Source organism: Diceros bicornis, chromosome 1, assembly GCF_020826845.1.
Source record: "Diceros bicornis minor isolate mBicDic1 chromosome 1, mDicBic1.mat.cur, whole genome shotgun sequence".
NCBI classification, from domain to species: Eukaryota; Metazoa; Chordata; class Mammalia; order Perissodactyla; family Rhinocerotidae; genus Diceros; species Diceros bicornis.
Window position 1 is genome coordinate 40,128,266 of NC_080740.1, and position 27,349 is coordinate 40,155,614.

General features: G+C 38.0%; 1 long non-coding RNA gene across 3 annotated transcripts in view; it reads right to left on the reverse strand.

Annotated features, from left to right (window-relative positions):
- LOC131404408 (uncharacterized) overlaps window positions 1-27,349 on the reverse strand; it is a 230,658-nt gene that overhangs the window by 16,054 nt on the left and 187,255 nt on the right. For 2 of the 3 annotated variants that reach the window (XR_009219790.1, XR_009219789.1), the window contains 3 exons: window positions 18,810-18,977; window positions 17,139-17,335; window positions 15,933-16,102 (listed from right to left, as the gene is read on the reverse strand). The exons of the other annotated variant lie outside the window; for it this stretch is intronic. This is a non-coding gene — a long non-coding RNA (uncharacterized LOC131404408). Of the gene's footprint in view, window positions 1-15,932; window positions 16,103-17,138; window positions 17,336-18,809; window positions 18,978-27,349 lie in introns of those variants that run through there. 3 annotated transcript variants of the gene reach the window in all.

Sequence of the window (27,349 nt, forward strand, 5' to 3'; positions counted from 1 at the left end):
AGCATAAACCCAGAGAGGGAAGCAGAATTCTAAAAGGATTTAAGCTGCTTTTGCCTTGAGGGCATTTGCATAAATCTGCCAATTTGGGCTGCAGTTAGGCAGCATCATCAAGTTACAAGGGCAAAAATAATGACCTAGAGTCTGCTCAAGGTGAGGAATGTCAGGATATCCACTCTGCCTTAAGCTGGAACCCCCTAAAGGCCTGGACACTGGATAAAAATGTGCTTGTATTCTCCAGGAGGAGGATAAAGATATAGATTAACCTTGACTTTGATAAGTTAAGAATGCATGTTGTAAATTTAGTATAACTGCTAAAATAATAAAAATTGAGTGTATGACACGAACTACTGCAGCGAAAAAAAGTGAAATGATAAATAATCAATCTACCAACAGGGAACCAATGAAATATATGTGTGTGTACAATATGTATATATACATGTACAATTGGAGAACACAAAATAGGATGCTTGATTTAATTTCAAATATATTCAGTAATTATAGTCAATATAAATGTTGCAGTTAAATAACAAAGATTAATAAGTTGGATAAAAAAATGTGTGTACCTGTATCAATAATTATAAAACGTTCAGTTCACCAGGAAGATATAACAATTATAAATCTGCTTATTCCTAATGATAGAGCCTCAAAATATATAAAGTTAAACTGACAGACCTACAAAGAGAAATAGACAAATCCACAATCACAGTCAGGATTTTAACACAAAATTCTCAACAACCCATAGGAAAGAAAGAAAGAAAAAATGTAAGGATATAAGAGAAACAAAAATAAAAAACATAATTGACCTAATTATGGGTCATAATTATGGGTCATAAGGATACATAGAGACCCTTGTGGAATAAATATTGGTTATAAGCATGTGTGAAACAGTTTTTTAAATTAACAACCAACAATATTGTTATAAAGCAAAATTCAGCAAATTTCAAAGGACTAAAATCATACAGACAGCTAGAAAATCTCTACATATTTGGACATTAAGAAAACTATTCACAAGTAAATCATAAGTCAAAAATAAATCATAACAGTAAACAGAAAACAATTTGAACCTAATTTTGAGATGAAGTTGAAGCAATACTTAGAAAAAAATTTACAGTCTTAAATGCATATATGAGAAATAAAGGAAGTCTGGAAATTAAAAGAGTTAAGTATTTATCTCAAGAAGGTGAATAAAAGAACAGCAAAATAACTTCAAAAAATATAGAATAAAGGAAATGTTGATTATAAAAAAGAGAATAAACAATAGAAAACAAATATACAATAGAAGAGAATAGTAAAGAAAAAAGTGGTTAATTAAAAATAATTATAACATAAAATTTGGGAGGAGTGATCATGAAAAAAGAGAAAAGACACAAATAAACCAATATCAGGAATGAAAAAGGGATTATCACTCTTGATACTATAGACATTAAAATGAGGGGCCGGCCCTGTGGCTTAGGCTCCACTACTGGTGGCCCGGGTTCAGATCTGGGCACACACCTACGCACCGCTTCTCTGGCCATGCTGAAGCCGCGACCCACATACAGCAACTAGAAGTATGTGCAACTATGACATACAACTATCTACTGGGGCTTTGGGGGAAAAAAAAAGGAGGAGGATTGGCAATAGATGTTAGCTCAGAGCTGGTCTTCCTCAGCAAAAAGAGGAGGATTAGCATGGATGTTAGCTCAGGGCTGATCTTCCTCACAAAAAAAAAAAAAAATGATATGGGATATTTTTTAACTTTATGATAATAAATTTGGACTTTAAATGAAATAGACAATTATCTTTAAAAAGATAGCTTACGAAAACTCAAAAGAGAGAGAAGGTGGAGAGAGAGAAAGCAAAATCCTTAATTATCCTGTAACGATTAAAGAAGTTTTTTGGTTTTTTTAATAAACTCTTTTTACAAAGAAATCTGTAGTTTCACAAGGCTTCACTGAAAATTCTTCCAAAATTTAATGGATAAAAACATTTCCTGTCTTCCATAATCTATCACAAAACAAAAAATGAGATAATATTCCCAAACTCATTTTACAAGACCATCATAACCTTGAAATTAAAATCCAACAAGGAAAAAGTGAGAAAGTAAAATTACTTGCCATTTTCATCTATGAACACACATGAAAAAAATCTTAAAAACAAAAAATAGGAAATGAAATTTGACAATATAGAAAAAGGATCATACATCATAACCAAATTGTATGACAAGAAGACAAGGTGTTTAAACATTAGAAAGTCAAATAATAATTATTTGATTAAAGAGAAAATTATGTTATCATCTCAATAGATGTGACAAAAAAGTGGTAAAATTCAAAATTATAATGAATATGCTATTAAAAGAAGAAAAAATACCTCCGCTCAAACTAAGAATAGAGCCAGTTTCTTATTCCGATAAAGGATATCTATTTATAGAAAAACTATATATCATACTTTATGATTAAATATTTAAAATATTTCTCTTGTATGTTCAAGATGAGGATATCACACTGGAGTTTCTATCCAGGTCAGTAATGGAATAAAAGGAAATGAAAGGCATAGAGATTAGATAAGAAGGAACAATAGCCTCATTAATTTTGGGTGATGTTTTGTATATGTAGAATTTCCAAATTCTACAAATAAATTTTTTGATTTAATGAGTTTATTGAGATTATAGATATAAAATGAGTTTACAAAAATAAATTTTGTTTCTATTTATTAACAAGAAATATAAAGAGATACCATTTATAATAGTATAAAATACATTATGTCTAGTAATAAAGACAGCAAAACAACATGTAAGACCTCTGCAAGGAAACTTACAAAACTTTACTCAGAGACATTAAAGAAGACCTTAATAAATTGTGAGAGGTACAATATTTATGGATTGAAAGACTCACTATTTTAAGGATTTCAATTCTTCTCAAATCAATTTATAGTTTCAATTTATTCCCAACCAAATCCCAGTCAATTTTTATTGTTATTGTCATAGTTGCTGATCTTGATGAGTTAGTTTTAAAACTACTGCACGAAAGTGCAGTATTTTCAAGACACCCTTGAAGAAAGATAACATGATAGGAATATTTGTAATATCAAATATCAAGATTTATTTTAAAGCCAAAATAGTTAAAACAATGTGGTATTAACACAAGAATAGACAAACAGCGAAGTAGAACAGATTAAGCCCAGAAACAGACTTACACATATGGACTCAACATAGAACACAAGAAGCACTGCAGATCAGTGTAAAAGAGTAGGCTTTTCAATAAAACTCTTTGTCCTTATCATGGTCTACACCATCTTGCACCCAGCTACTCCTCAAGTAATTTCCAACCATTATCCATGTCCCTCACTCCCCACCTGCTATGCTGTCCTCACAATTGCTCAAATATACCAGGCATATGCCTGCCTCTAAACCATTGTCCTACTGGTCCTACTGCATGGCATGCTTTGCCCTCGGATATTCCCATGACTTGTCTGGGAATACACTACATTTATCTCTCATTCAAATATTGTCTTTTCACAGTGGTCTTCCTTGACCTATGTATTCTGAAAATTCCAGAACCACTTTTACATCACCATTGGACTTTTACTAACCTTCTTGGTCTACAGAGGAAGCGAGAGGCAAAAGTTAAGCCCATCCTCCAACTCTGTGTGAGAGAGGAGAGAGACCTTATAGGTTGGACTCCCCCAACAACAGGCAATCAAATTTTGGTAAAGGAAGGAATATCCCATGCTCTACGTCACAATTTAAGGTGGTCAAGTTTTCCCAGTGTGTGACACTATACACTTGGATAGCTTCTTTTTGTAGAACACCATGATGTGCTTCATCTGTGCCACCTGATATGAGTCACTCTGGAGGCTTAGCTGAAGCAGTATAGCATGGAAATTTTATATTTTTAATATCATTTTCTTGATTTCTTTTTTGCTTTGCCCATTAGTTTATTTTCTCCTGAGCTGCTGAGAGCACAAGGAGTCTCCTCAGCAGACTATGCTAAGGGAGCATCTCTCCAATTTTTACCAATGTGTTACCCTGTCATGAACACCCCATGGGAGATCTCTGCTTGCCATTAAGGTCTACACTGTGCACACAACATCCAAGTAAGACACAGCCTAGCCTTGACCTAACCATGCCACGTTCAACTGCCAAATGCCTCTCAAGATCATCAACCTACAGTAGAGATTACTAAGGCTTCAGTCAGGTGAACTGTATATCTAAAGACAAGTTTTTGCCAATATAATTATAACACAACCATACCATAAATATTTTCTGAGCTGGAAATACTTACATCACTCCTTCCTACATCAGTACTCCAATGGCCAAGACAGTAACCAGAGTAAGTCAAATATGTCTGGAACATAAACTATTAGTCATATTTTCAAATTGTATTCAAAATTTTATCTATTGATGATCTTTTTTCTGTTTTAACCATGCCAATTTACTTTAACTCATATGATATTTTTCAAAGTGCTGATAATCTGGATATGGTTTCAAAAATAGAAGCTTTCCAGAGTAAACTTCAGGAGTTCATCTCTTCATCACTTTATCACTCCCTTCTCAAGAGTCTTTGAAAAGAATTTCCATGCCTGTAAATCAAGAATAATTATTAGCAAACTCAGTCACTTGTATCACATTAATATATTCACTGCCAAATAAATTTATTTTTAAATTAATTTCAACTTGTTCTAATATAGTCATCACTGCTTGTCAGTAAGTGATAACATATATGGCTTTCACAAGTTCATGAAAATTGCACAACTGTTAAATTTTAGAGCAAGAGTTTAATACTGGAGAGGAAAATTTTTTAGAGCAAGGGACAAGAACTTGGTATGCTAAAAATGACCTTTCATTTCATAATACGACTAAGACTAGGACTCTGTAGTCACATTCTGTAGATCAGGTTTGAGAAGAGAGAGCTGACTAAAGGACCAAGGGCGATGACTTCATTGTTGCATGATTTGAAAGATCAAAAAACCAGGACAAAGAGTCCAAATATAAAGCTCATGAGGACTCGATGAGAAAAAGAACAGGAGTTGATAAGGGAGGCAGTGATACAAGTACCCAAGGCCTACTTTCTCTCTCCTGAGCAGCCTGCTGGAATGTTAGAGTCCACAGAGGAGTTAGACAGGAATCCCCTCCTTGGAAGCTCTTGAGGTTTGTATTGGATGCTACCACCTGGAGGTCTGGGATCTGAGAGGAAGAAACTTCAAAGAAGTTTGGTAGACTGGCCAGGAGGAGGCCTGAGGAAAACAAGGAAGCCCTTCCCTGCAGCCCACTCTCTGCTCACCTCCTGCGTTTTTTGCAAAAGAATGACTACTGTCCAGCCTTTGAGTTCTCTCACGGCCTGCCACACTTTCTCTCTAAAAGGTAAAAGCCATGTTTTTAACTGCACTTCTCATTTTTAAAAATCATTACTCTTTCATGGAATTGCACTATTTCCTTTTGAGGCAAAGTCACTTCTAGACCAAACTGGACAAACCATACTTGACTTAAACACATGTTTTCCAAGCAGTTTTATTCCATTATCTGAGAATTTAACACCACTCTGCAGTCCTAAGTGGCATCAGAATACACTTCCACTATACAGAACTGTCAAAATATAATATGGCCTGCAATAAAACCTAATAGGTAAATAAAGTAACAAAACCAACTTCCTTTTCAAAGGGGCAGTGCCGTAATATTTTAACATGTACTTCTGATGCAAGATAGTAATATCTTACCAAATATGTTTATTTGCAGTTTGTATGCCTTATACCCAGGCGAGTACGTTATTTGGGATTAGTTGTGGTTTTTGTTAAGATTATCATCAAAGTCATAAATAAAAGAGAGAAATTTTGCCAGTTGGGAAGGAGCTGAAGTAGAATTGCATGCACAGCAGCTCTCAATGATTTCTCTGGAATATACTAAAATATCGCTAAAGAATTGTGGATTACGGCAAGTAGACTGTTATCAATTTCGCTATATTATGGAGTTGACTTTCAAGATGGGGATTTTTATTTCTTTGTTTTCTATCATAAATGTATATCTTTTTTCTTTTATTTCCTCTTTCTTGGTGCAGCTTCTGAACTGCATAGTCAACATTTTATCTTTTCTTGGGTTGCTTTCTGTTTGTAAATCTTTCAACTCAGTGTATTTCTTAAGGTGACTATGTGTCTATTGCTTTGTTCAAGGTACACAATTGAATTCATTTTATACATGAATCAAAGGACACATGGGATGGGGTCTGTTTTCTTCTAAAAGGTCATATTACATCTTAGTTCAACAAAATGAATATAATTCTGTTTTCAATGAATAATTTCTCTCTGTATATTAGATTTGGGACATGCATACAAATAATAATAAAAAAAGAAAATACAGCAATGAAAATGTATACTTCTAAAATACTGTAAAATGTTGATGGAAGCCTTGTCTTTTTTTCCCATATATGCCCATGTAGGAAAGGCACTGAACTCACAGGGCTCTTCTTACAAGCCGTCAGTGGAAATTGTATGGCCTCTGTGTAGCTAAAGGGGTACCTACTAAGATCTAGAAGAGTACACACTCCACTTGCCATCCTTATGCTTGTTCCATTGCAAAGATGCACTTCAAAATTTCTGGGTTGACAGCTATTGCTTAGACAATTTTTTAATCATTTTGATAATTACAGTTTCTGTGATTAGTAGGGCAGAGTGACAAATTATCAATGACATATTTACGCTTTCAACAGCATCCCCTGGCAGCCAAGATGTTGGAAAACATACTTGAGTAGCAACGTGTATAGAACATACTAGTCCACCATCTGGTTGTTTGGGTTGAATGCTGGAGGGAGTTCTTTTGTTTGAACTAGATAGGGTTGAGATTGTGACTGGTTCAGCAAAATCTCACTAAATGAAATTTTTCTATTACATGTCAATGTAACATTTTCCCCATGGAAGGCTATGTTGTTTCCCAACAAGAAGCAAGTGAATCTTGTTTATATGGTAGCTCTCAGCCTTCCTGGGGAAGAGTAAGCTTGAGTCACCAGGAAAACTTTGTGTATTTTCCCAAACGTTCATTCCCTGAAAGCTATGAATGTGTCTAAAAATGTCAACCAAGCATATGAACCACATCATCTCTGCATCCTTATACATGTGTATTCTTTCCTTAGACTAAAGTCATTTGTCAGCAGTAATAACTTTACTAATATTCAGATAAGTTACATATCAAGTAAAATGATTTGCAGGTACTACTGAATTGCTTAATGTACAGGCATTTAGTTATTCTCATATAAAGTCTGATATGTCACACCAGAAACATATGGAACATATTGTCCATTTACAGTGGAATTATAGTATAGTGGTTATCAGCATAGAGAGTTGTCTCAGAATTCCTTGGTTTGAATCTCAGCTCTGACACTATCTGTGTGTCTTTGGGCAAATTACTTAACTTCTCTGTGCCTTAGGTTTATCATCTGTAAAATGATTACATTAATAAAACCTCCCTGACAGGGTCATTTTGAGGATTAAATGAGAATACAGATGCAAAGTACTTGGAACAATTTCCTGGCATTTAATAAATAATATGTACCTGTTAGATATTATTGTTATTTTTATTATTATCATTACAAGTAAAGGAAGGTTATCCATATATCACTTTGCTGTTTTGCACAGAGCTTTTTCACATGAATTACATTGTTCATACGGACCATCTCCCCTCTTTCTGATTGGGAGCTTCTTGAGGGTGAAGGTCCATGTCTTTTCCCCTTCTTAAACTCAACACCCATCACACACATTAATTAATCATGGTCCTGCCATACCCATCACCTCTTCTGAGGGAACCTGCCTGGTCCACCGAGTACCATAAATTTTGCTCTACGGGGTTGTGAAGCCAAACACAGTCCTCTCCTAGGAACACAAATCACCTGATACAGAGAAAATCAGTGGGTTGGAAGCAGCTGAAGAAAGCTGAAAGGTTGTATCAAGAGAAGATACAACTAGAATAGGGCCATGAGGGGTCAGAGGGGGAATTTATATGGAAACTATGAGAAGAAAGAGAGACAAGTAGGGAAGAGCTACAAGGAAGAGAAAAATCTAGAGTAGAGGGCATGGCCGTCCATGAGAAGTGGGAAGAGAAGTGACAGAGTGAGAGAGAACGGGGCGCAGAGAGCAAAAGAACACAGATCTGAGAATATCTTTCAACAGCCTTCCAATCCCAGCCTCCTCAGCCCTCCTCTAACCGAAGCCTGACGTTTTCATTTTACTTAAGGTTTCATAGGCTCATTCCTGATTTCCCAGTAAGCACCTCTGTTAATTGAGTTATTTAAGAAAGATTTCTAACAAACAAAGGTATATTAACTATGTTTTCTTACTTTCTGTGTTTCTGATGCTCTGACGTCTGGGCCCCTGCTGACCCAGGAGGGACTGGCCTCCCTGGGCTAGCTAATTCCTAGAGATAATAAAAGGGCTTGCCTTCCAGAGCGCCTTTGTAATGCAAACCAACCAATCCAGACCTCATACCTCCAACCACCTCTTTTTTTGGGGAGGGGGGGTGCTTTCATAAAAGGGCCACTATCCCCCTGCCCTAATCACTCCAGGACCAGAGACCAGACAACTATATAGACCCTATAGCCCAGAACCCACAAAAATTATTCAAATTACCCAATTCTACACCTGCTTACCCTGCCTCACTTCTTTCTTCCTGTGGAAACCAAGATCAGGACTTAGCCCACTAGTCCTCTCTCTCTCCACCTGCTCATCTCTCCTCCGTGCTTCCCCACGTGGCCCTGCTTGGTATGCCATGCCACCTGCTTCCAGGGGACTGTGAACATAATAGAAACTTCTTCCTTCATGATGATCATTTCTGTGTCTGTGTGTCTTACCATACCTCATTAAAACAAATCCAGGTACAGTTAAAACGGAAGGCAAACCTCAGGTAGGTAACACACACTTTAGAGTGGCAGGTGCCTCAAGGGTACAGACTAAAGGGGCCAGGGACATCAGAGTGTGAATAAATGATTTCTGATGGTGAGAAGAAGAAAATGCTTCTCAGAAAGAGTGGCATTTGAGACCTATGTTGAATGACAGAATTTGGACATATGCTGCACGATGGGGCAGGGGAAAAGGCCAGTGGAGCGAAGCCTGAGCATAGGTAGAGACGAGCGAGGTATATAGTAGGATGGAGGCCTGATTAACTGAAAAGACCTGAGGAGGCCAGGCCTGGACGGAAGGTCAAAGCTGAGTTCACATTCACATTTCCTTGAAAGATTAGACCTCCATGATGGCTTTAATAGAGTACATGCTATGAACTGAATTGTGTCCCCTCCAAATTCATATGTTGAAGCCCTAACCCCTAATGTGACGGTAACGTGATGGGGCTTTGGGAGGAAATTAGGTTTAGAGGAGGGATTAGTGCCCTAATAAGAAGACGCACAAGAGAACTTGCTCTCTCTCTCTCTCTCTCCCCCACGTGAGGACACAGCAAGAAGTTGGCCATCTGCAAGCCAGGGATAGAGCCCTCACTGGGGACCCAAATCAGATGGCACCTTGATCTTGGACTTCCCAGCGTCCAGAACTATGAGAAATAAATTTCAGTTGTTTAATCCTCCCAGTCTATGGCATTTTGTTATGGCAGCCTGAGCTGGCTAAGGCAGTAGGGAAGGGATCAAACAAAATGCCAACTCCCAAAATGAACGTTTGCAAAGTTAATGTTGTCATTGCCTTGTAGTGTACTTCCTAACCTGATGAAAGCTGGTGGCTGGCAGGAGAGAATGTATGTACAGATAAGGTAATGATAATGGCAAGGCTTCTGAGGCTGCTTGCCTTTATGGCCTAAACACCATTTCCAGCAGTAAATGTTTCCGTCACAGTGTGACAAACGTAATAGGTTTCGGAGGTTGCATTTTCAAAAATTAATAATACACATGCTGTGTAAAAACATTATGTTCAGAGGCATGTTTTCAGAAGTTTCTACTAGAATATCTTAAGGAAATCACTCTAAAATGAACTCATAAACTTTCTCGATGTATAATTCTAGTAATAGTGCATGAGAAGTAGATTTATAACTGAAGGACATGAGAAGGTAACAAAAAACTGGGGTATAGTCAGTGCTCTGTCCACTAATCTTTTTAAATCACTTTAATTATATACTTTTGCCAGAGTACAGTGGGGAATCAGTTAGTAGGTATTTATGAAAGATTGAGACAGAAAAAATACACAGACATCATAAGTAATAAACAAGGAGGAAAAACTAGCTTCTATGGTACCAAGGCTCATTCAGAAAACTCTATGAAAAATAATCTACTTCCATATGCTGAATTCAAGGGAAATTTAACAACAGGATAACAATTTGAGGTAGACCTTTCCCTGAATTCATTGATCTAATGGGGAACTACTTGATTATTATAATTTGGATTATTGTAATTTTTAATGATAGTCTTTTGGCTTTGATTTGGCTTCTAGCATAATCTTCAAAAATCCTGTGCCTGATTTCTTCACACTGAAGAAGGGAAAATGGAAAATCAAATCATTTACTCCTTCGATAAGCTATGTTTTCCTTCTGCTTGTGTACATACAAACATCAAAGAACTGAGAGGATTAGGTACATGTTAAACATGGATTTTGAGACTATCATACTCCCAAGTACTTGCAAACAAACATACTTTGCTTAATCCCTAAGAAGCTTAACACCGCAGGACACATGAGGGAAGGAATGCACATTAGGACAAAGAAGACAGAAGGAGCTAAGCAGTTTGAGATTTTGTAATCATCAGAGCTTGAATTCTTCTTTATGCTTCCATTCAATTGTGATAGGCTTCCTTGACTAGAATGAAGGATTTTGTAGTTCACTGAGCTACAAGTATAGACAGCTTCTTCAGTTTCAGTTACTCATGCAATGTTGCTGTGGAATAGGTTTAAGTTTACCATAAACTGAAATTTGTTATCTACATCAAATTAGCACTTAGACACACTTCGATTGGTGAATTTGCAAAACTCCCCAGATCTGCCTATTGGATGTCAGGTGGACCTAAGTAACAGTATTTACTGAGCACGTCCTATGTACCAAGCATGATATAAAAGGAACATGGCATGGCTCTGTCCTCAAAGGGTTCACAAGACCCAGTGTACTGACAGGAATGGTTAGCCAGCAACACCCTCCCTTAAATGTTAACTGCCAAATGAGTGGGTCAGAAAGTTGGTGCATAGGAATTCCCACTTGCGGGTCACCACTTCAGTCAGAAGATTAGGTAAAGAAATTTAACCTAATCTTGAAGCAGGTAGCAGAGGATCCAAAGACACAACCACATTGTTTCCCAGTCTATGACCTGTGTCCAGGTTTGGGGGTGAGAAAAGTACGCATCCCTGAAGAGGTAAATAATACTCCAACAGTAGCAAGAAAAAGTCTGGTGTGTTTGAGGTATTCAATCCCCTCACAGGATTTACTAGGATTAGCAGTTGTTTGTTTAGTCATTTGGTTGTTTTTAACCTCTAGAAAGGTCAAGAAAGAGATCCAGGCACAAATACATGCAGCCAAATGTGAACATGCCATCTTTCACATCTAAAGATGAAGCCATAAATAGTCAAGATGCTTGGAGATTTTCCCAGTGGTCATAAGTGTTTCTGAGGCATATATTTCTATTCTTGCCCATGTCTCCCCACGGCCAGGTAAACATCTGAGAAGTAATCACTGGTTAAGAGTACAAACTTCAGAATGAGAGAGCTCTGATCTCACTTTCTAGCTTGGTCACTTACGAGGTATGAAACCTTGGCCAAATCCTCCGTCCTCCCGGAGCCCAGGTCTCCTGATAAACACTCAGCTCAAAGAGGAATGGTGAGGATTCAATCAGAGAATGCATGTGAAGCACCTGATATTTAGTAGGTACTCACACACACAAAAAATGGCCACTATTCTTGCAGATAAGTATGAAAGCTCACTCCAGCCATGGAAAACACATTGCCAAATGACAAATGACCCTCCCTGCTGCCTCCAGGATTGACTGTTGGCCTCATTACCACCAGCTGAGCTAACTGGCCACAGAGCAAGGAAAATAGGAAACATTCAAGGCAAAATGCTAGATGACTAAAGAAACAACAAAAAAGTTAGAACAAATGGGGAAATTGGCTAGAAGAGATCAGATCAGTCAAAGAGGAAACAGAGCCCCAACTCTAAGGCCATGTGGACACTGAACTGTAAATGACTTCACTAAAAATGTTCATTCGTAAGCAAATACCTACATGCTATGCTCTTTCTCCACATTTTAGTTTTATCCACTCATAGCCTCACTTCCGTATTCCAGTATTGCAACACTTCCAACGCTCTCCTTCCTCCTTCCTCATTAGGGAGTACACGTTGAACAGGCCACATGGAGAGATTTACACTGCCATGACTGTCAGTAGGAATTCCAGCACAGTGATTTACTTCAGCATCACATGCAAAAACTAAGACCAGAAATCCTTCATTATCATTTAATATGAATCTATTTCATTAACTAATTTAAAACTATGCATAATTCATCATATGCATTGTTCATTTATAGTTTCGCATGTATTTCCCCAGATGTAGTCTCTACATTAGCTTTGCCTCATTATTTTTCTTGCATAAAATGATTGAGATATACAACATTTCTGTATTGCTGGAAATAGGATGGCTCTTTATTCTTTGTCAAATTAGGTCACTGATTTCCCTTTGTAACATAATATTTCCCATCTTGTATTTTCAAAACACTTTCCTATACATTCTCATTTTACCATTCTAACAATCATGTTTTTATCAACCTGATTGTGTTATTTATTTGTTTTAAAAGCAAGAAATCTGTGATACCAAGAGACTGAGAAACTTATTCAAGTAAAATGTAGTGATAGGTTTAAATCTACAGTTCAAATCTCCTGGCTTCTAAGTCCTCTGATTTTCTAAGCAAAAATCCAAAATTTGGTTTTTTTTCTGTCTTGAGAAAATATCTATACGAAAACATTAGTGATTAAGCATTTCTATGGGGTTACTACAGGGTTAATGCATCAGTTTTAAGTCCTTTCCTAACTTAACATAATAATAGCAATAATTGTTGTCTAAAAATACTGTCTTAAAATGTGTATTTTATTATTATTTCAGGTATGGAGAGGCCAACAGATGAGGAAACAATTGCTATTGAAACCACAGCTTGTTACTCATAGTTCCCAAGAGGAGGAGGCATGCCACTGCCACACAGGGGCCACACAGGGAAGCATCAGAGTATGTTAGGAGGCAGAGGGAGCAAGGAGAAAATGTGGGCAAGAGCCTTTAGTGCGGTGTCCATGGGATGGCATTGGTGAGGCAGGGAAAGCAGGCTTAGGATTAGCTAGTTTGAATAATTTCAGTGGGCTCTGGGGCATAAGGGTTGTCTCTAATTGTCTGATACCTGACCCTGGGATGATTAAGGCAGGGGAATAGTGGCCCTGAGAGTGAGAACAAATAGAGGAGGTGGTGGGGATGTGCGTTCTGGATTGGTTAGTCCGCACATATGAAAGGTGCCCTCGCAGGTGAGTCATTTACTATCTCTAGGATTTGGCTAGCCCTGGGAGGAGCAGTCTCTCCAGGGTCAGCAGTACCCCAGATGTCAAAGCATCACAAACACAAGGTTAACACAAATACCTGGTCATTCATAAGTGCCAGACACAATGCTGAGTTCTCAGCATGCATCATCTTACACACACTTCCCGACAACCCTATAAAGTAGACACTATCATCATCATCATCTCTATTTTTCAGATGGGTGGCCTGACGTTTAGAGACAACAGGAACTTGGCATGGACCACACAGCTAGTAAGCGGGGGGACAGGGACTTGACCCCGTGCAGCCTAGTTACAGGGCTCATGCTTTTAACCACTGAGCTGCAGAATCTATTCAGGAAATTTCATTGATTTCATTGATGAAATGAAAATGAATTTCATTCATTTCATAAATTGACTTTAATTTTTCCATAACGTTTCCATTAGCCCCTAAATCGTATCCAGGGTTATCATGTTCCTAAGCTGATGAATTAGATCTGTTTGTGTGCAGGTAACATGGTTGAGAATCTGCTGCGTGAGTGGAAGTGGAGATGGGAGTTAAGAATAAAACAGAAATCTGAGAAAAGTCTCTTGACTTAGGAGCTTTTGTAGTCAAACTCCAATGTAAGTCTTCTGACATGTGGTTTTTTCTTTTATTATAAATTCTCTGTCTCTTTTCAAACTTACTGAATTTTGTCTCCAACTCTGGCTGCATAGCACTGTCAATGAATGGCCCAGAGAAACAGCATAATCTCCAAATCTCAAAGATGAGGCTGTAGCTCACAAGGGGATTGGAAGGATAAGTGCATTTAAAATATTATATAATAAAGCTCGAAAAAAACATGGGCATGTGAATCTTGTTGTTTATAAGGTAATCTGAGCAAGGCCAACTAGAGGATTCACCTGAAAGGGAACACCCAGATCCCCTAGTTGAATTCAGGGATCTACCAGAAGGCAAAAAGTTTGTGAAGATGTCCCTTCTGCCCCAATGATCAATTCAGGCATTCCCCACTGTCACCAAAGCAGGCTACCAAAGCCTTTGGGTTCCCTGGCTACCGCAGTTGTTAATTGTGCCAACCCCATTATGAAAGAGGATCAAAGACTCTGTATATTACCAGTAACAGGACCCACCTCTATATCCACCACACACCCAGCATACACACGCACATTGTCATAGCTCTGTGGAGTCATCAGTGTTACCTTGTGAAGATAAGGACTCACTCTGCTTGCAGAAACTTATTAAATATGCTGAACTCAAGAAGAAAGAGGTCTCAGCTCTAAGGAGGAAATCTTCTCGTTATTCCAATTTAGTTCCTGATCCCCTCTCAATTTATAGGTCTTCAATACTGTATTAACTGACATCCCATAATAAATAGAGGGCTATTATGAGTAGAGGTACTATATAATTTATTATCTAAACTAAGATACTTTTGAGGGTGCAAGGGGTCACTATTAATAGTTACACAGGGACAACAGGCACATCTAGGTTCTATTCCAGAGAAACAAGAATGTATGAGCACCTGAGTTGTGGAAAAGAGAAGACCCAGGTCACCATGACATTAATGCTGGCTTTGGAGATGCTGGTCCCCATGTGTCATCTGTGAGCCTTCAGTGGCCACCGGAGACTGCATTGGAAAGTCACTTGGTGATCAGGTAACAATATATAGGTTCTCCCAAATGCCTAAGCAAAGTGAATATCAAGGTTACATAGCATTTTGTGGGAAATTATGGCAATGTTAAAAAGTGGTAGACTTCATAATCTAAATTTACCCCCATCCCAAAAGGAATCTATAAAACTTCTAAGATAACCAAGAACTCAAGGTATCACTGAGAATATGGAATGTTATAGAGCCAAGAAAAGGTACTATCTATAGAACAAAATTAAGAGAAAATGGCTCACCCTAACACCATTTGATTGTTCAGCTTAAATGTGATCGAAGGAAAATTTAGGAGGTGCTACTGCAACCACTGGTTACAGAAGGGCTTAACATCCGAGAGTAAAAAAGAGACCAAGAGTCCTTACCTCTAAGCCAAGACACAGGGACATTCCTGATTTAATTATATATACAATACTGCATCACAAAATGTCTACACACCCTCACGAAGAGGCAAATCTAGTAGGGAGCTATAAAAAGTGCGCAAATGTGCATAATAAGAATTTGATGAGTACCTTCAAAGATACAAGAATAAAGAGCTAAGAGTTCTCAAAGGAAGAAAATGTCAGAGCTGGTGTAGGGTAATTATAATCTTGAAGGAGCAAGAAAAGCTTCCTGGAGAAGGCGAAATTTGAAACCAGCATTGTAAGATGGAAAAGATTTTGACAATCAAGGGAAACGAGAGGCATTCTGGGTACAGGTAATGACGTAAGCAAAGGAAGAAAGTGGAATAGTCCTCATTGCTGGAGCGCAGCACTGGAAAGGTAGGTCAGCAGCCAGAGGCGAGAGGATCATCAAGTTAAGAAGCTTCTAATACAGACTTTCTTTACAGCAATTGCAGAGAAATGATCCAGTTGTAATCTCTAAAACTTTGCCACCATAGTTGTGACTATTCACGAGAATTAGCATACCTTTGGGAAACAGAATATTGACGGAAGTATTTGTACTCGCAGATCCAGAGGTAAAATCTCCCAGTCAGCCCAGCTGTGGGTAACCTAGACAAAAAAATGAAACTGTAAAGTTTTTTTTTAACTAAAAGCAAAAATAGCAAAAGAGAGGTTGCAAACTAGCAAAGGCTCTCTTCGGATTTTTGCACATTAAAGCTTTACATAAAGTATAGCTATTTCTGAATATCATAAAAACTTTAAAGATGCTTTAAAATGCGTTTGAATTTCATGAAATTGAAGGACTGTCTTTCTTCAGAACAACGTGGTAGAATAATTAGGGCATTAACTCATGATTCCTACAGAATGCCTTATAAACTCTTTACTAATAATAGCAGCTAACACTTAAATAGTGCTTGCTATGTGGCCAGTACTGTTTTAAATACTTTACATATATTTATGGAAACAACCATTTGTTCAAATGAAATTTTAGTCCAAGTCAAAAATATTAAGACATATGTATAAGGAGCCCTGAGGGTCTGCCGGGCTCTGAGGGAACAGTTCTTAAACCACTGTTGCAGACTTCCCACAGAGGTGGACACCACCAACCCAGTGCCAGGGAATGTTTGCATAGCTCCTGCTGTGAGAATTATGGGAATATTAAAGAATGATGGCAGACATGTCTACTTGCCCTACACACAGTTTCAAAAAAAATTTTATTGGTTGCCAACATTTTTAAATTAGGAGATGTGATATTAAAATTTGGATGTCTGGCTTCTCTTAGAAAATCCAAAGATCTGGCAACCATGGATCCCCTCACCTTACATGGCAGCCATATCATATAGGGCAGAATCGTGGGTGCACCCTATAGACAGTGTGTGTGCTCTGCTCTTCAGCTCACCACTGCCCCCACCCAGCGTCCTTCCTGACCTATAGGTATCGGCTTTGAAAACCTTGGCTTATGGTGTAAATTCCAAATGCTGAATATAGATTACCTGGAGATATGGTTGGGATATAGTTGCTAGATCAGAAAGAGATTCACTTTGACTTTTTCCACTCAGCTAGGAGAAAGTGGAGGTTCACAGAATGTGGCCAACCAGGTAGTATTTGAACATACAATCTTAGTTTTCCAATTATTTTTCTTTACCTTTTGTTATAGAAACCTTCCATGATAGAATTTTAGAGATGATCTAGTCCAACACCCTCTTCTTCTATAGATGTGGATACTTGAGCCAGTTGGTGGTGGAATCAATCGTAGGACTCCAGTCATAGGGTTTCTTCATACATTACTGGTTCTCAACACCACCAAAATCCTGACAAATTATTAAGGGTTTTCTTTGTCACCTGGAAAAAAACATTCTTTTGGTCCACTCTTAAACATTTTAATTTATTGATATTGGAGTTTAAATATATTGTGTGTGCTCGTGTGTGTGTGTAAGCAGGACGAGAACAGATGTGGTCTAACCTTAAACTAAGTGAAAGAATTGGGAAGACAAATAAATGGTTCCAAATCATTAAATGTACATTATGGAAATTAGCCAGCTTTTTGTTTTTAAGAAAGGCACAGTCCGGGGGCCAGCCCCGTGGCTTAGCGGTTAAGTGTGTGCTCCGCTACTGGCGGCCCAGGTGCATGCACCAACGCACCACTTGTCCGGCCATGCTGAGGCCGCATCCCACATACAGCAACTAGCAGGATGTGCAACTACGACATACAACTATCTATTGGGGCTTTGGGGAGAAGAAGGGGAAAAAAAGGAGGAGGATTGGCAATAGATGTTAGCTCAGGGCCGTTCTTCCTTAGCAAAAAGAGGAGGATTGGCATGAATGTTAGCTCAGGGCTAATCTTCCTCAAAAAAAAAAAAGAAAGAAAGGCACAGTCCACCATTCAAGAATGACAGTGAGTCAATTTTTTTTTCTACTCTAGGCAATGACAGCAGGGAAACTTAAAGAACATTGAGCTGGTCCATTAAAATTTGCAATTCTATTCCTAGAGCAAAGAGAAGCCTCTAGAGGTCTTTCTTGGCTTGGCCTCAAATTCTAATTATAACCCATAAAGGGATTTCTTAACCCAAGAATAGCTTCTCTGAAGTTAAAGAGTAAAGAATAAAATGATAAAAACTAAGTGTTCATGTATGAGTACCCTAGAAGGTCATAGTCAGGCTAGGAAGGGAAACTTTTCATATACTAGGACTTTCCTGGCATAGCATTGGCCATATGATCACCTATATTTGTTTGCAAGGGCTACCATAACAAAATACCGCAGACTGGGTGGCTTAAAGAACAGAAATTTATTTTCTCACAGTTCTGGAAGCTGGAAGTCTGAGATCAAAGTGTCGATAGGTTTGGTTTCTCCTGAGACCTCTCCTTGGCTCCAGATGGTTACTGTCTTGCTGCTTCCTCACATGGCCTTTCCTCTGTGTACACACATTCCTGGTGTCTCTCCCTGTTCTAATAAGGACACCAGTCATATTCGATTAGGGCCCACCCATATGACCTCACTTAATCTTAGTTAGATCTTTAAAGGCTCTACGTCCAAAAAGAGTCACATTCTGATATATTGGGGGTTAGTGCTTCAACCTGAATTTTGAGGGAATGCAATTCAGTCTACAACATCAGCACAAGTGGAAAGAGGAGAAAAAATCAGGACCAGAATAGAGAACTTGATTTAGCCACAGAAAGCTGATACACAGGATCCCTCTCCTAGATCCACAGAATTCTTATTCCACTGATATATGGGTCAAACTGCTCCAGGACTGCAGCAAAAGTGTGATCTCCTCCTCCAACCACATTCTAATGTGTCTGAATGCCTACTGCATACCTCATTGGGAAAAATCAGGAGGGCCCAGGCTAGGAGGCATTCAGAGTTGGCACTTGCACTCTGATAATGAGTGCCTCCTTAAATGTTGCACCCTGGGCATTTCTCTTGGTTCATCCTCATCTCGGCCCTCAGGACATCCAATTATTAGGACAGTAGCACTAGAAAGACCTGAAACAGAGAAATCACATAGTTTCTGATTGAAATTTCAGGTTCCTGTTGGAAGGTAAGGAAGCATGGGACCACCAGAATACTTTCCTTCTTCTCTGTTTGAAGGTTTAGATAGCAGTCAGAAGAAGAAATAAAAACAAATAGTGAAAGAGGGCTGATGGACGTGAAGTTATTTGGAACATATATTTTGTCTAAAATAACTACAGAATGTGTTAAAATATGTTCGCTGTTTTAAAGGTAAGATATGAGTTGTTTTAAAAAGTGTAGAACAATTATAGCCAAAGAGATATTAATGGCAAACAAATACCTTGACTCTTGGCAAGGTAGTAAGGTAATGCAGCAATTGGACCACGACCACCACCCCATCCCCAGCAGAGGGCAGAAGACATGAGATAGGGAAGTATACATTAGATCACTTAGCCTAGTAATTCTAAGGTTGTTCTAGGCAGTTTCAGATTCACTGGGCAGGCATCAGATTCAACCTTGTTTGATTTGCAAGTTGATTTTCTAGCACATTATTGCAAAAACACTGAGTATCTTGTGCTTAGGATTTTTTTAATCAATGGGGTATGATTCATACTTTTTTGGGTAGTTCACTCAAGTGTCGAGCCCCACTGAGAGCCAGTGGTTATAACCATTTTCTTTGCTTGTTTCCTCGGGTCTCTGCCAGATGGAAGTTTATAGCACAGAATAGCACACAATATGAAACCTCTTAAGCTTTACAAGGCCACTAACCACAGTTCTCCTTGCCAGGCACCTGGTTTGATTGGGGGATATTTCAGAAATGTGATTAAACTCTTCTAGAGCAATCTTTAGTTTAATTACGGTGTAAAGGTTGACGTAATTGGATTATTAAGCCTGAAGAAGAAAAAGGCTGAAAAGTGACTTAGTAACTGCCTTAACTATATAAAGGATTTTTCATTAACACTATTAACTAAATGAAGGATTATTGTAAGGAATCGGCTATTCCATGGATACAATGATGGGGGAGGAGGCATAAGTGGATTTTAGGAGAAGATTTAAGGCTAGTTAATAGGAGAATCTTTTGAAATCTTATGAGGTTCAATACTAGACTGTATTTAGGAACTGTTAACAAGGGCAGTTGTTTTACAGAACCACAATCTCTTAAAAGTCTTTAAAAACTTCATGGATCCCTATCTTTCTGGAATGACAGATAGTCAAGTCTCTTAGCAAAAACTGATCATTTTAGTCATATACAAATGTGCTAGAAAGAAGCACGATTAGCCCAGAGCACAGTGTGTTATACACGGTATATACTCTGTAAATGTTTATTGAATGACAATGAGTGAATAGAAAAAAGAGTAGTTCAGTAGCCAAAATCCAGAAGCTTATTTCACTGAATTTGCTCTATTGTGGAACAATAGTAACCAGATCCAATTTTTCAGTGAAAAGTATACTAAGAAGCTTTTGCTTCAGTGATGGATCACATATTAATTAGAATAAAAGTGCTATTGCCATAAAGGACATTACAAGGCCCTGAAAATATATCTGCTTGAACACATCTCCATCAGCCCACAGACGTTTCCCAGGTATGCCTCACTTCACTAGGTGGATCCTCCTGGCAGTGAGAGATTAACACTCCTCAACCTTGAGACTCCAGCTCTGTCTGCATTTGGTAGCTCATAGACTCAAAGAAATTATTTTGCCTCAGAAAAGATGAAGAATTAGGGCATTTCTGAGAATATACATAGGAAAATGTAATGATTATCTCTTCAAGGCTCAGCAGCTGGGAAAACTAGTTCCTGGCTGATATTTCTACTCCAGATTTAAATTCCCAGGCGCAAATCTGATTGAGCCAGCAAATGTCACATGGCCAGGCCGTGGCCAGGGAAGGACAGATCCTCAATGGGAAACCAGAATGTTTTATGAGAAGAAGGAGAATGTATGCCAGGAGACAAAAAAGAAACAGGACCATTTCAGTATCCTCTACTTTGAGTGCTCACTTTCAGTTATCAGACTCATATGACGGCTGGTTTCTGAGAGCTCCCTAATTTCTTTCCTCTACTTTCTCTCACCAGTTTCCGTCAATGGCAGAAAGTGTTGCAGGACAAGGGAAGAATAACTTCAAGGTGCTCAGAACAGACAGATCAAGTCAAGGACATGTAGAAAATAGTGGACCTCTTCTTATCAGCCACTACAACAGATATTTTTAAACTTCTAAATTAATTTTTCATTACCTCTGTTCTATTTATAAGCTAAGCTTCTGTCTATTCCACTTCATTCTTTGGAGATTTCTAGTTCTGGTTTACTAACTCTCTGCGATTGCAAACGTGGGTCAAGAGCAAGTTACAAAGTCCTTTAATTAATTATGCTCCTCACAGCTTTAGAGTTTTCCTTCCAGTGACAGCTCATCACTTACTGCCCCATTTTCTTTTCTTTTTTGTTCCCAGCTTTACTGAGGTATAATTGACAATTTGAAATTTCATATATTGAAGGTGTACAACTTGATGATTTAACATACATCTACCTTGTGAAATAATCACCACACTCAAGCTAACTAACATATTCCTCACCTCACATAGTTACCATCCTTCGGTTGTTGTGTTGGTGGTAATGAGAACACTTAATGTCTTCCCTTTTAGCAAATGTCAAGTATACAATACAATATTGTTAACTATAGTCACAATGTTGTATAGTGGATCTCCAGAACTTACTCATCTTCAATGCAATCTCTATCAAAATCCCAATGGCATTTTTTACAGAAATAGGAGAAAATCCTAAAATTCATAGGGAACCACAAAAGAACCCAAATAGACAAAGCAATCTTGAGCAAGAACAAAGCTGGAGGCATCACACTACCTGATTTCAAAGTCTATTACAAAGCTACAGTAATCAAAAGAGCATGATACGGGCATAAAACCAGCTATATAGACCAATGGAACAGACTAAAGAGCCCAGAAACAAACTTACACACATCTATGGTCAACTGATCTTCGACAAGACCACCAAGATCACACAATGGAGGAAAGATAGTGTCTTCAATAAATGGTGCTTGGAAAACTGGATATCCACATCCAAAAGAATGAAATCGAACCATTATCTCATATCATATACAATAAATCAACTCAAAATGGATCAAAGACTTAAACATAAGAGCTAAAACTGTAAATACTCATAAAAAACATAGGGAAAAACCTTCTTGACTTTGGCCTAGACAATGATTTTTTGGATATGACACCAAAAGCATAGGCAACTAAAGCAAAAATAGAGAAATGGGACTACATCAAACTAAAAAGCTTCTGCATAGCAAAGAAAACAATTATCAGAGTGAAAAGGCAACCTAAAGAATGGGAGAAAATATTTGCAAACTATATATCTGCTAACGGGTTAATTTCCAAAATATATAGGCAATTCATACACCTTGATAGCAAAAAACACAAATAACCCAATTTTTAAAAGTGGGCAAAGAGGGGTCTGCCTGGTGGTGTAGTAGTTAATTTCGCACACTCTGCTTCAGGGGTGGCCTAGGGTTCGCAGGTTAGGATCCCGGCGCAGACCTATACACTGCTCATCAAGCCATGCTGTGGTGGCATCCCACATACAAATAAGAGAAAGACTGGCACAGATGCTAGCTCAGCAACAATCTTCCTCAAGCAAAAAGAGGGGGATTGGCAACAGATATTAGCTCAGGGCCAATCTTCCTCACTGAAAAAAAAAAAATGGGCAAAGAACCTAAATCAACATTTCTCAAAAAAAGACATAAAAATGGCCAGCAAGTATATGAAAAAATGCTCAACATCACTAATCATTATGGAAATGCAAAACAAAACCACAATGAGATATCACCTCCTATTTGTTAGAACAGTTATTATCAAAAAGACAAAAGATAACATTTGTTGGTGAGGATGTGGAGAAAAGGAAACCTTTGTACACTGTTGGTGGAGACGTAATTTATATAGCCATTATGGAAAAAAGTATGGAGGTTCCTCAAAAAATTAAAATAGAACTACCATATGATCCAGCAATCCCACTTCTGGGTATTTATCCAAAAGTATTGAAATCAAGACCTCAAAGAGATAGTAACACTCCCATGTTCATTGCAGCACTATTCACAATAGCTGAGATGAGGAAACAACCTAAATGTCCATGGATGGATAAAGAAAATATGAGATCGATAGATAGATACAGATAAAGATATAGATGTATAATGAAATATTATTCAGCCTTAAAAAAGAAAGAAATTACCATAGCAACAACACAGATGAACCTGGAGGACATTCTGCTAAGTGAAATAAGCCAGACACAGAAAGATAAATACTGCATAATCTCACTTATATATGGAATCTAAAATATCAAATGCACAGAAGCAGAGAATAGAATGGTAGTTGCCAGGGGCTGAGGAAAGAGCGAAATGGGAGATACTGGTCAAGGGGTACAAAGTCTCAGTTATGCCAGATGAAAAAGTTCTGGGAATCTAATGTACGACGCTGTCACTTTGTTTCTTAAGCCAACCTGAGCAATTCTGTTTGCATTGTTTTGTCTCTCCCTTACATCCCATTAGTCACTCCAAAATCCTGTATATCAAATTTGAAGATTATTGTAGGAATTCTAAACAAATGTGACAAGGAAATATTAGCTCAGAGAAATGAGTGAAAAACAGTTATTAGAATTACTGCAAATCTGTAAAGCCAATTGAAATCCTGGTGACTTTCTATTTCCAATTCTATACTAATTATTCAGGTAGTAAAGCTAAATCATAATGTTTAAGGGCTGGAATCAAATTGGAAGATGATGTTATCAAATATTATTTAAAGTTCTTTGAAGCTATTTAAATTTTTATTTTCACTAAATACTGCACATTTAACTTTTAATTCCCCCAATGAGTACCTATTGTGCTATGCCAGGGACTGGATATACAGAGAGAAAGAAAATAATGCACTGTCTAATTTCCACTAGAATATGTCGAAACCAAACAAAAAGGAAAGTAAACAATTATATATAGTGACAAATGGAGATCATTGTTTTGAAGGAAACAAATTGTTTGTTTAATATCATTCTCAGTCTTGATGATTTACTAGAAGAAATCCCAGGACTCAGAAAAGCAGTTATACTCACAGCTACAGTGTATTACAGAGAAAGAACAGAGATTAAAATCAACAAAAGGAGGGCTGGCCCCGTGGCTTAGCGGTTAAGTGCGTGTGCTCCGCTGCTGGTGGCCCGGGTTTGGATCCCGGGCTCGCGCACCGACGCACAGTTTCTCCGGCCATGTCCCACATACAGCAACTAGAAGGATGTGCAACTATGACATATAACTATCTACTGGGCCTTTGGGGGAAAAAGATAAAAATAAATAAAAATTAAAAAACAAAAAATCAACAAAAGGAGAAGGCAGATGGGGCAAAGTCCAGGAGAAACCGGGTGCAAGCTTCAGGAACCCCCTCCCAGTGGAGTCGCATGGAGATGCCTTAATTCTCCCAGCAATGATGTGAGACAACACATTTGAAGTGTTGCCAACCAGGGACGTTCACCCAAGCTTTGATGTCCAGGGTTTTAACTGGGAGCCAGTCACATAGGTACGTAGCTCCTACATGACTGACCTCCACTACTCAGATTCTAGCCCCCCATAGCAAAAGCAGTCATTCATCAATCACATTGTTAGGATAAGCTATGTGATCAAAATGGCACTGTGTATTTACACAGCCTCAGGCATACAAAAATCTCGTATCAGGCAGAATATTCCAAAAGGCTCAGTATTCATCTTCTAGGAGATAGTTCTAAAGACAGGACTGCCTTTGGAATGTGCGGGGTTTTAGCACCCTGGCTTGATGAATTAACTCTTTACAGCACACTATAAAGGGGAATAACAGGGTATACCTAGTTTAAATTAGGTCCTTCAGGGATTCCTTCAATGAGGAAGTAGCATTTAATCTGAGACTTGAAGGATGAATAGGCAAAAATTAGGGGAAAGAGTGTTTCAACCAGAGGGAGCAGCAAGTGTGAATGTTCTTAGATGGGAAAGAACTTTGCCCCTTTCAGAACTAAATTAAGGCCAGTATATTTGAAACAGAGCCATTAATCTAAGGGGAGAAGGACTCAAGATAAACACAGAAAAGCAGAGAGGGACCAGATTGCACAGAGCCTAAAAAGCAGTGATAAGGATATTCTACTTTTTGTTTATCTCAAATACAACAGAAAATCATTGAGGCGTTTTAAGTTTTTTATCACTTTAAAAAAAAAAACAACTATCCTGGCTGCTTCATAACAAGCGAATTGGAAGGAATTAAGAGCAAGATGGAGAGACCAGTTACAAGGCTACTGAAATAATCCTGATAAAAGTGACTGTGGCTTGGACTAGCAGTTTAGTGAGGATGAAGAGAAGTAGATAGATTCAGTATGTAGTTGGGGGCTGGCGGAGTCCAGGATCACTCCCATGTTTCTGGCTTGAGCAACTGGGTCAATGGGAGTTATATTTACTCTAGCTAGGAAGCCTGGAGGCAGTTAGATTCATAGGGGAAAGATCAAAAGTTTAATATACACTGAATAATTCTGTGATACATCCCCCCACAAAAAGCGAAAGGATCAGAATGAAAGATAGTAATTTCATCTAAGACAATCACTGCTTCATTAACTACTTATTAAACAGTATGATTTTTTTCCCATTCAGATTCCTCATTTAGCAATCTTGGTAGAGGGAAGTCACTAACCACTTTTATGACTATGTCAATAGGGAAAACTAGCATCCTTGCCCTGGTTATGCTTTCTTAGCCCCTCCATTGAGAAAAGTTGACTATTTGAAAAAAGAGAAAGCGGAAAACTCATTTATTTTAAGAATTCAAAGTAAATTCACAGTGAGTCTAAAATTCTTGATGCATAGAGACTTCTGGGTTGTGGTCCACCACCTGTATAAATATACAAGTACAACTCTGAGGTCAGGCCAATTAAGTACACAATAAACTGCTTTCAAGAAAGCAGTCACAGAGACCTGTAGGTTTAAAACCCGGCATAGAGCAATAAGCCATAAAGGAACAAGGGCTGATAATAAATAAAGGGATCTTGATGTAGTTTTAAGTCTTTCATCATGTGTCATTTCTAACACCTTCATTTTTATCCTTTTTTTATTTAACTTTCATGCATTTATGGGGTAACTAAAATAAGCAGTAAAATATATTTTCCTTAAATTCTAACCAAGGTGATAATAGCCTAGATAAGGTTAGCAAAATTAAGCATAACTTTAGAAAGAACAGGCCTCCAACAGTTAATTTGTGTCCTACGATCAAAGTACGCAATACATGGCTAAGGCCTGAGAAATGCAAATATTTCTTTTGACTGCCTTCGCAATAATATTTATTTTCAAATAAGCAATTTTAAGATCAAGTGATACAGACAACATTGTCATGCACTAAACTTGTAGTTAAGCTGCATGTCACCTGTACTGCACTTCTTTATCAATTTAGGTAATCCTTACATCTTATCATCTAGAACTCATCATCATTATTATTCCCCAGTGTGTTGTCCCTTAAGTCTATGACTTGGAAATAGCATTTAGTATATTAGTTTATCACTACAGGCTATTCATAGTTGGACAATGTGATGAGTTTTTATGTTTTGTATTGTTTTTCCAAAATAAAACTAATATGAAAAGTGCATAATCTAAAAAATCAGTTAATAAGTATGGAACATTTTCAAGTCATACTGAAAGTCCTATTAGTAAATAAACTAAGAGAAGCAAACTATAGAACATCCATCTATAAAACACATTGGAGTCATGGAAAGTAACTTTGTCTTGCTATTAGAATCTGTCGCTCCATTTGTTTAAATAGAAGATGCCTTAATGCCCACTTCAAGCATGGCTGACATCACTTGAGTGCTTGTCTTCAGGGAAAAGAGACATTATTCCATCCCAATGCCTTTCTACCAAAGGGCAAGTCTGTTCCAATAACTTTTTAGACAGCCAATACAGAGCTGCTCCTGCAGAGCTCTGGATCACTTTGTGTGATCTACACTGATTTGTGTTGACATGTAAATGGGGGCCAGCCACTTAGAAAAGTGTATCTTTGTGAACTTCACGAAGATCAATTGAAACGAACTATGGATTAGTTAGCTGTTGAACTACTTTGGCAGTTGCAAATTTTGATTTTCAGAACGGAGTTTATAAATAAACAGGCAAGGAAAGAAAGGCCTGCTTCTGAACTCTGAGGCTGCACTTCAGTGACCCAGAGTCACACTTGCTTCTTTGGCATCACAGATGGTTCAACTCTGTGTTCCCAGCAAGTTTAGAGTTAGATTATGCTACAGAAGTCAGAATGTTCACGAGCTTCTCAGGGATGACGGAAGAAATTTGGAAAAGAAAATGGGAAATTAGTGATTAATATTCTAGACCAGCAGATATTTCAAAGCCCTTCTGCTCTTAA